Raw genomic sequence first — 9,991 nt, forward strand, 5'->3', positions numbered from 1 at the left:
CAAGATTTCTCTTGCTGCTTGCTGTCACCACCCCTTTACTACTGTGCAGAGAGGCTAAAGTTTGTTCTTGCCCAAAAAGGCTGGCAGACAAAGCCTGTGTACTCCAATGATAAAATTTATCTGAATTATTCAGGCTCTCGGGGCACGTGGTGCCACTCTTGCAAAGTCTATGCTGATACCAAAAAAGAATTTCAAACCACTGAACAGTGAAATAATTTGCAGTAAAAATACAAAAATCTAGCAGCACAGCTCTAACTAATCAAAGTAGTGGGGGATCTTTGATGGGTGCCATTAGTGTCAGACTGCAGAGCTTCTATTACCTTGACAGTATCGCCAGGTCAGAGAACTATAGGGGGAAAAAAAATGGAAATTTCAGCATCAGCCTCCAATATGCTTTTCAAACCAGAAACCAGTGCTGCCCCTGCGAGCCAGCAGTGAAGCCACCACAGCTAGCAGACGTGACAAAAGTCTTGTGAACATCATCAGCGCAGACTTTGGCTCTCCCCTTCCCAGAGATGTCAGTGCCCCCGGCACTGATCGTACTGACAGCATCCTCCCAGCCATCTTCAGGATGCTACAGGCTGTATGTGGTGGCCTAAATACAAGTGCCCAAATCCCCCTGAGACACCTCGTTGTGTCCAGAGCAATTGTGTGGGGCTTACACAGAAGACACAGCGCTGCTGAGAGACCCTCACCCTCCTGCAGCAGCAGCCAGGGTCCAGATGTGGTACCCGTGATTGCACTAGACACCCATATTTAGGCCACTTAATCCTGCTGGCGGAGGAGATTAGTTCCAGGTGGGAACACCTGAATTCAGGCATCAATGTGGAAGTTTGGTTCACTCCCGCCTACAGAGATACATTCTGTATAATCAATGAATCTAGAAATAATTAATCTTTCTCAAACCAGGATTCAGTTGCCTGAAAGCAGGTGCCTAATGCTATTTTAGGTGGTGTGGAGTATCCCGGTTGGTATCCCATTGCTGCATCAGAAAGAACACGGGCTTCCTCTGCCTTGCATCATGTCTGTCAGCCAGATACCTCATCTGCCCTGGAGTGTCAAATGACAGCAGAAGCCAACCTTAAGGGAACTGAAGACTATACACGTTATGGTAAGGCATCTGAGTCATCCCCCAGGCTCCCTTGGCTGCCATCAACCACGTCTCTGCCAATTATAGTAGGAGCCAAGATACTGAATTTCAAGAGAAGATATAAGCCTCACTGCCCAGAGTAAAGCTATCTCACTGACAAAATCACAAGGTTCGGGACACTAAGAGCCCTTTTTTTCTCTGCGTTTAGATGATTTACAGGTGAGACTGTCTCTGTACCACCCTTCTCTTGCCTCCCAAAACAGCGATCCAGCTCACAGGCTGATAGTTGTTTTTCAGTCGGTTTTTCACAGTCCCCCCTGTTGTAACTGTACTCTTGGTATGAAGAGGCTCGAGCATCCCATGTTGTATAGAGAAGGGTGCCACAGAACATTCACCTAGGCAATCGGCAGCAAAGTATGACATGAAGCAAGGGGCAGGCTTAAACTTAGGTCCTCCCCTGCAAGGTGAAATAGATGGGAAAGCATCTCTTTGGGGAATCCACCAACTCTTATGCTTGGCCAAAAGCATTTGGATTTGACTAAGTGTAGCTATGGCAAGCAGCTGACAAGATGGAGATTTTACCATGAAAACAGAGCTACAAGGCAGATTTTGCCAGAGCCAAGCGGCAGCTTAGGGTGGGACTCACAGGATACACTTTTTGGACTGAGCTGCCCAAGTGGGGCTTACAATTGCCGTTTGTGATTTACACTTCCTTTCTGTCTGTGTCGACCCTTGGGAGAAATAACAGGTAAAATGGGCTGGAAAGTGTGTCCTCTCAATCAGTAAGTTGAAAAGGATTCTTTTCCCAACTAGAAAACATTTTCTTTCCTCTAATCTTCTCTTCCTGGGGAAGATACCTAGGTAAACTTAGAAAGGTTTAAAGGTTTTAAGATATCTAGGTAAACTTAGAAAGGTTTTTCTGTAGAAAGCTACAGAAAAATCTGCATAATTAATACTCTTGGTTTTAATTTTGGCTACTAATCAGTATCTGTACTAGTCATCCATGTAACAGTTTAACCATCGTGTAGCATAGTTTCCTAGAAGTTTCAGAAAATGGGGTTGCAATTGCTTGTAGGAGGCTGTTTTTCCAGCCCAAGGCACAAGCAACTCTACCTAAACCATTCCTGGCAGATGTTTGTCTAACCTGCTTTTCAAGACCACCAAAGAGGCGCAGTCCCCGTTTTGCTGAGCTCTGTGATGAGGAGCGGGTGGCAGACGCAGGGCCTGGATGCAAGGGTGGGAGCAGGTTTGCATGGCTTGTTCTTCTACAGACTCTGGCTGAAGCTCCAAGTCAGAAGATTGCTCAGCTGTAGCACAGTCATTAAGGACATTCCAAATCAATCCAATAAGATTAAATTGAAAAATGTATGTAAGCACTTTGCTGAATGACAACTGCAAATGCGTTTGAGCGTGAGCTGGGATGACTTGCCACCGTACTATATCACTTGGTGCCCCGCTAGACCGAGACTTAACATGACAAGAAGTTGCTCCAGCCCCTTGCGAGCCAGCAAGTTTCACAGGGAACAGTACGTGTTGAGTGTCCTCTGAAGTAAACCGCTGCTTAGTGAGATTACAGGGTAAGTGCTCGTTTTAAGAGAACAAATAACATGGGTAGGCAGATACACTAATCTGCTCCCATCCCATTTTCAAAACTATTTCTAAACTAGACTAGAGAAGTGTGTATGTCACCCACTGGTGCAGACATCTGTGCTGACAGAGGACCACATGGAAGGAAACTTCACTTTGTTTTTGTTTTTGTTTTTGTTTTCCCCCAAACTGCCTCAGTCTGAAGACCGGACAAGAATGTACTCACTCCTCAAACCTGCAATGAGATCCTGCAAACAGAGCTATATCCAGCAAAGTTTTATAGACTTGGGATTATCTCCAGCATCTGTGCAGGAAACATGAGAAAGGACATTCACTCTCCATGGTTTAAGATGTTGCTAATGAGGGTAAGGTTGCCTCCACTACCTCTTGTCAGCTCTTCCACGCACATTCAAGTTATTCTATCATTTCAAGCCCTCGCCTCCAACAACAAACTGCTAAGGGCTCTTTTCTAAAGGCTACCATCTAACGGGTCTCGTGCTGTAGCACACCTGTAAAAGCAAGACAACTTGACTGAAAGCATTCTCTTTGGCATCTGCCACTCTCTCCTGTATTGCTGGTTTGTGTGTTGTCTGACTAGAAAAACATTTCTCAAACATTTCTCTGCTGCTCAACTGACGGGAGAATTTGGGACCAACAACATTACTTTGGTTCTTTGTGATAAAATGCATCTTTAAAGAGCAATACTGGCATGACTGTTTCAAGCATCATAGCACAGCTCTTTTCAGTCAGCTGCCATCCAGGACTAGGACAGCAACAGCCAAAGCCACTAGAGTCAACTGGAAGTAGCCAAAGCAGCATAAAATCCCTTAAAAAACCCCAGCACTTTCAATTTTTTTTTATGATTGACAAAACAAATATAGCCTTAGTTGAAGGGGCAGATTTCTGCAAATGTGCTACTTAAACTCACAGTGTTTTAAAGGTTTACTTCTGCGCTTCTAATTCAACATCTGGCTACGCTGCTCTGAACAGATCCGCTTCTGTGCTCAGAAGCTCCTTTAATAAGGATCTTTGATTTGTTGTTTTTAAATTACAGCTTACAAAACATCAACATTCTTTTCTGCTACTAGGAAATAGGTAATAACCAACAGAGGAAAAACATGCATACAGCTAACCTTGTTGTGTGTAATATGTATCTTTTCATTTAAATTCACCAGTGAGTAATAGTGATGTATTATTTAGGAGAACGCCTCGCCAGTGTCTGCTAATCACTCTTCCTAACAGTAACAGATACCCTGCATGGTCCAACAAATTGTAAGTCAATCTTCAGGTTCAGTGCAAGGCAATATCCTGAAAGAAAAATGACTTTGGCAGTTTGCGATCGGCAACTTGAATTACAACCTTGGTACTCTGAGCATCACACTGTTTCATTTAAGAAGCATGACCACATGTTTATGAAGTGAGGACTGGTTTTCTATTTCACTGCAGAAGCCAAGTTAGAAATCATAAAGATAGCATGATATCCATAGCCTGCCAGGGGAGGAAAAATCGGGAACTGTTAAGTATAAAAGGGAAATAATGATATATATGCATAATGTTTTATATAATATATAAAATACTAATTATAATGTTGGGATGGTGGTTGCTTAGTAAGAGAGCTTCTGTGCTTGTCCCGTTGCTCTGAATATAAATGTGGTATTCATTTTTCCATTGTGAGTACCAATTTTTACCAATTTATCGGAAACATCTGAATGACTGGTGTCCCCTGCTTCCAGAAAGGCCACTTTGGTATAATGTGCGCTGCAGCATTGCTGAAATGTGGGACAGAAGAGAAGCAAAGGCCAGGGGCTGTCTCGCTTTGCGTCCCCCTCGGCAACACGAAGGACGAGGCTATGACCCTGCAGGCTCTGCCCTTGCTGTCAGAGGTCAGAGCTGACCTGCCTGGGCACATGGGGTTAACTCGAATGGTGCCCAGCACGGGCAGGGAGGACCCACTCCTGTTATTAATCCAGAGGAACAATGACAGGAGCCAAACACAAAGCAATTGGCCTGTTGGCAGAGCCAAAATACATCAAGAAAAAGTATTCAGAAAATCCTTCCTCCGTCACCCCTCAAAAGACAGGGCAGGGCTGGGCAGAGAGAAGCCTCAGAAGGGTTGAGCCGGGTAACACAAACCTCGTGGCATGCGCCAGGTGAGGAGCTGCCCAAGCACAGAAGGGGGAGAGGTGACCTTTCCTGGTCCTGTCTCACGCCATGCCACCCAGAGCCAGGCAGGGTATTTCTGACTTGCTGCCTTCAAGGCCTAATCAGCTCAGGCTTTGTTTCAAATGAGCCAGGAGACACCCCTGAGTCACGCATCACAACAGTGATCGTTCCATCCTAGGTCAGACATGGGCAGCCCTCCGTGGGGCAGGAGGGGACAGCCCACACGGACACTTGAGCTGGCTCCCAGAAGGTCAAGGGATTCACCAGGAGGGGGGATACCAGCAAGCCAGGGCTCGGGGAGGTTGGCAGCTTAGCACCCACCTGCTCGCCCATCTCCACATCGAGAAGTGGATGCCCCTGGAGCAGCTGGCCAGCAGCTCCCCACCACTGCAAGCAGGAGGTTTTGCTCCCCACTGTGCCCAGCTCCCCAGCCAGCTCCCAGCCTTTAGGCAGCCCTGGTGCTCCCTGGCTGTGAGCTTTGTAACCCTTGCCCCACAGGACAGGAGTCTTCTCCCCCGGAGGTTTGTGTGTGCCATGGTGGTCAACCAGCACCTGACCAAGGGCAAGGAGACAGTGGCACTGTGTGGTGGGAAGTGGTCAGAAGAGGAACAGAAGTGAAGCAGGAGGAAGAGAAGCCACGTTCTCACTTCCATTCACCATCCTGTGCTGGCATGGAGGCTCCCGCCCTGCCAAGAGTCCTGCAGCTGACTCATTGAAATCAATTCAGTGAGGTACGCCAGAAATGAAGCTTGTGTTTTGATGTCCTCTGCAGGAGTGCTGCAGCACCTTCTCCAGCCACATTCAGGAGTACTGGGATCCAGCACATATTGTACATGGACAGCAAGAGAGATGTTGAGAAGTCACCTCTCTCATCCATTTCCCCCCTCATCCCTCCTCTCACCCTGCTGTGTTTCCAGGACACTCTCCTCACTTTTTGGCTAGGAAAGTCCGCTGGCACAGTTTTACATGAGCAAGGACTCCTTCTACATAAACAGGAGTAAGTTTTTCTTATCTTGTCTTCTCCCTGCTTTGAAGATTTGCATTTAGACTTCTGAACAGGTGCCTAGTTAGTTGTCATGGCTATTTCAGCATTTCTAGTTCAAGAGGACAGTAACTCAGGCTGCTTTTTCTGCTGGACTGCTGGGCCATGGAGAGAAGCCACCACACCGCCTCAGCCAGGCACTCCGTCAGGTGGCTTGAGAACCCAGGCACAGGGATTATTGGTCCCCTATAGAAAGGGAACTGCGGTTCCCTGATGGAAAGCCATGACCAAGAACGAGTCATGATGTAATTTAAACACACCGAAGAAGTGTCCAAATGCACTAATTGCATCCACAGTGTAACATGGCCTCAGCACACCAAAGACCCTGGCCCCTCCAAGCCTGCTGAACTAGTACCTAAGCAATTGTGTTACTTACTTTCACCTTTCCACTGTCACTTTCTTTTATTGCCTCAAGCAGTGTTGAGTTTTCCAGAGTGTGGACCATGTCTGTTTGCCTGTAAAGCACTCGGCACAGTGAGCTTTCCTTGGCCGGGTCTCCTTGCGTCCCATGCCGTTGCAGATGCTCCATCTGCACAAGGATTTCACCTCCTCCTTCAGACACAGGGAAGGAGAATAGGGAGGTGATGAATCCTTTGAATTACAGGCTTTAATATACACACGTGGTAATGCTGCTGATTCCAAACCGCCAGGCGCAATGGGACATGTTCGTGCTGGAACGGAAATACAGTCCTGTTAGAATAAAGTTCACCATACAAACCGGGCCGCCTCATTCAATGATTTTATTTCACTCAGCCAGCACCCCAAATTCTAAATCAAAAAAGTTCACGGTGGCACAGATGTGGCCTATCACTCAGGCTGTGAGCATCAAGTAACACATGGCATGCTCAAGTTATGGACATCTTTAAGAGCTCTTATTTGACCTTGGTCCCCAGCAGCAAACTCCTTTGGATCTGATGGGGATGTGATGAAGTAATCCCTTCTTCAGTCAAATATGGCCTGAAAAGCAGCTGTTTAATAAGCTGCAGATGTATTTAGGGGTCTTCAACATTTAAGATTACTTCTTATTTTAAAAGAGCTTGGGAGTGTTTATTTCTATGAGAGGGTGCAACTCCACAAATATTTATTCTTGCATCCTGGAGCTTCTCAGCCTCTCTCAGCAACTCTTCCTGAAATCCTTTGACTTTACTGTATAGAAGGATCCTGAAAGTGTAGGGAATAATCTGTTCCCTTACCTCAGTGCACTTAAGATGTATAACCCTGCTGCAACAGCCCCGTTATCCCACTCAACACTGTCAACTATACATGCACCTAAAAGAAATTAAGTTTGCGTTGAAATATGCATGTGTGTACATGGACTCTACACACACACGCACACGCATACACACATTTCTTTAAAAAAAGACGTCAAAAGCCTTTAACATACACCCATTTAAAAACGGGCGGTGGGTGTTTTGAGCCCAGATGAACACATCTCACTTCAAGCTCTCTAAGTCTTTAACTCTGCAGCTGCATCCCTGCAGCACCGGCAAATATGCTGGAGCTGGACACCTGGCACGGCCAGGCACCGCTGGGCTAGCGCCCTCCTGATTCTGCTCCCCACACCTCTGAGGAAAGAGGAACCACCCTGGCATGGTCCTTCCCCAGAAAACTGAAACCTGAAGTCAGAAGCACACGTCACAGCCTTGCTGTTGCCTCAACTACCGACCTGCCAGGACAGTGCCAGAGCGTCGCCTCTGATATCTGTCAGAGGTGTTAACATCCAGTTACGAGAAAAGAGCCCTGCAACCAAGGGAAAAACTGGTGCTGCCTTTTGGTAAGCTGGGAGATTTTTGTTCCTGGGAGGGAGGGTATTTTTGTCAATTATGAAATAAATAAAATCACTGTGAGATGTGTTTCCATTAAATTGAAAACAAGGGCTTCTTTTAATGTGTAGCTATTCTTCAAAACTACAAGAGACACCTTAGACAGAAAGATTTGGCTAATGTATGCGAGCGGGGCAATTAAACTGTCTAGCATTATCACAGACTAAAGCTATCTTGATCAATGTCTGAGACCTCCCTAAGTTTCGGAAACACAATTTACCTTTCTCCTTTTCTTATTCTGTTCTTTTTACATATCCATCGGCATGGCTTTTTATTCTGGCAGTGTTCAGAGTTCATAGCAAACCGTTATGTGAGTTCAAAAGGCTGATGCACAGAATGGCACCAGACATTACCCCCTGCGCATCGGTATTTGGGATCCCCCTGCCTCTGTGGGGGTTAGGTTACTGGTGAGCAAGAAGTCCTTCGTGGTCGAAAATACCCTGGGGACAGTCCACTTCCTAACTTTTCATAATAAACAGCAACAAGAGAAAATCTGCCATGTGCACCTGCAGGCACAGCCGCTTCTCTTCACTCTCTCACACAGGGTTGGGGTGTCCCTCCCTCTGCAAGCTGCGGCTCCTTCCCTCACCCCAGGAGGAACTGGGAGATGCTCTGCCTTGAGTTGTGCTCCCCAAGGGTGGCGGAGCCTGTGCTGTCCTTTTGCAGCTACAGCAATGAGACAGCAAAGCGCCATGCACGGGGCCAGGCTGCTCCTGCTGCCCCTGTCACCCCACAGGAAGATAACCCTACAGGGGCAGAATGGGGGAACAATTTTCTCCAGCTTTTTGCCCATTCAGTTCCCTGAATGCAGCAAGACTTTCTTTGGGAGCATCATAAAGCAACTTGCTGAGAGAACACAGGAGAGAGGGGGAGGCTGCGCAGAGGTTGACAGGGGAAGGAGCAAAGTTAAAGGGAGTATAACCTCACATGGACATCTGGGCTCATAGCAGGGGCTGAACCACATACTCACGACTTCTGGCCATCAGAAGATGAACCTTTGAAGACTTGCTTCAGCAGCAGGAGTCCAGCCCTGCTCACGGCCCATCTGAACTCTCTATCTGGTCCCCAGGAGGGTGCAGACAGAGCATCCTTCCCCTCCAGCAACTGAAACAAAGACAAAACCAGCCATCGCCTCTTCCCGCACAGCCCAGCCCGAAGGCTGTGCTTGTTACCTATCCTGACCGACTGGTAACGGCACATTGGGTGGGTGAGGACAAGATGTGGGTGCTCACTTGCCCCAAAAAGAAGCATCCATCCAGGGAGTGGGAGCTGTGGGGTATGATCCAGTCGGGCTTTTGCAGGTACCTGTCTGCTGCATGGGGGGACACCTGGGCATAGCTGTGGTGGAGCTCACCTCATGCTTTTGGCATCTCCTCTACACCCATCCCCAGCGCTGCTTTCCTCACCCTTTCTCCAGGCACCCAGCAATTTATTGATCATATCTTGGCATCATTTTGAAGCCTACCACTCTGCTAGGCCAAGCAGCCTGAAATTACTGTTTGGGATGTGGCAACAGTAGGGTGGGAGGCTCCTCCAGAGCCAGACATTGCAAGGAGTTAGGGAACAGGGCCCTGAGAAGAGCTTTGTGCTTCACCCAGACCACTCCTGACTCAAATATGGCCTCAGACATGGTCTCATATAAGCAGAGCGAACTCCCTGACCTGCCTACCTTCTTGCTCACAGAGCTGCTTCATGGGCTGCCTACCAATGCTGTGTATCACGCATGGCCTGAGAAGCAGATCTAAAAAACTGTGTTCCCTGGGGGACAGTGATCTTGCAGTGTCTGAATGCCAAAAGCGAGGAGGATGCTGCCACTGACACCCCCCCTGCCCCGACGCAGGCATTTTCTGAGGTTACCTGTAAGCCCTGTGGCCTGTGTGGGGTGGTCTGCCCTCACCTCCGTGGCATTAGCCACACATATTTTGCCTAAGCCACACACCAGGTGCCCTTCATAAACATGGTGTCCCTTGCACAAAGGCTTATTTATATATTGATGACTGATTTATCCCAGCGGACCGGGATGTCAGGGAGATATTCAGTATGTGTTTCTGCCCTGTGGATGTGCCTTCAAGCTCATTACCCTAAGCACTGGTGGCTAGCTTCCCACAGCAGCATGGGGCTCAGTCGAGGCTTCACACCCTACCCCACGAATGAACAGAACAGCTCACGCAGAGCTCCATGCCACAACGTTTTACTGGTTTGATGCTACTGACCTGGAAGTGTTGTTGACAGACTAATCTGGAATGAGGGCACTACAGACATACCTCAGGCTGTTTTCATAGCAGC

The sequence above is a fragment of the Falco naumanni genome, chromosome 2 (genome assembly GCF_017639655.2).
Source record: "Falco naumanni isolate bFalNau1 chromosome 2, bFalNau1.pat, whole genome shotgun sequence".
Taxonomy (NCBI): Eukaryota; Metazoa; Chordata; class Aves; order Falconiformes; family Falconidae; genus Falco; species Falco naumanni.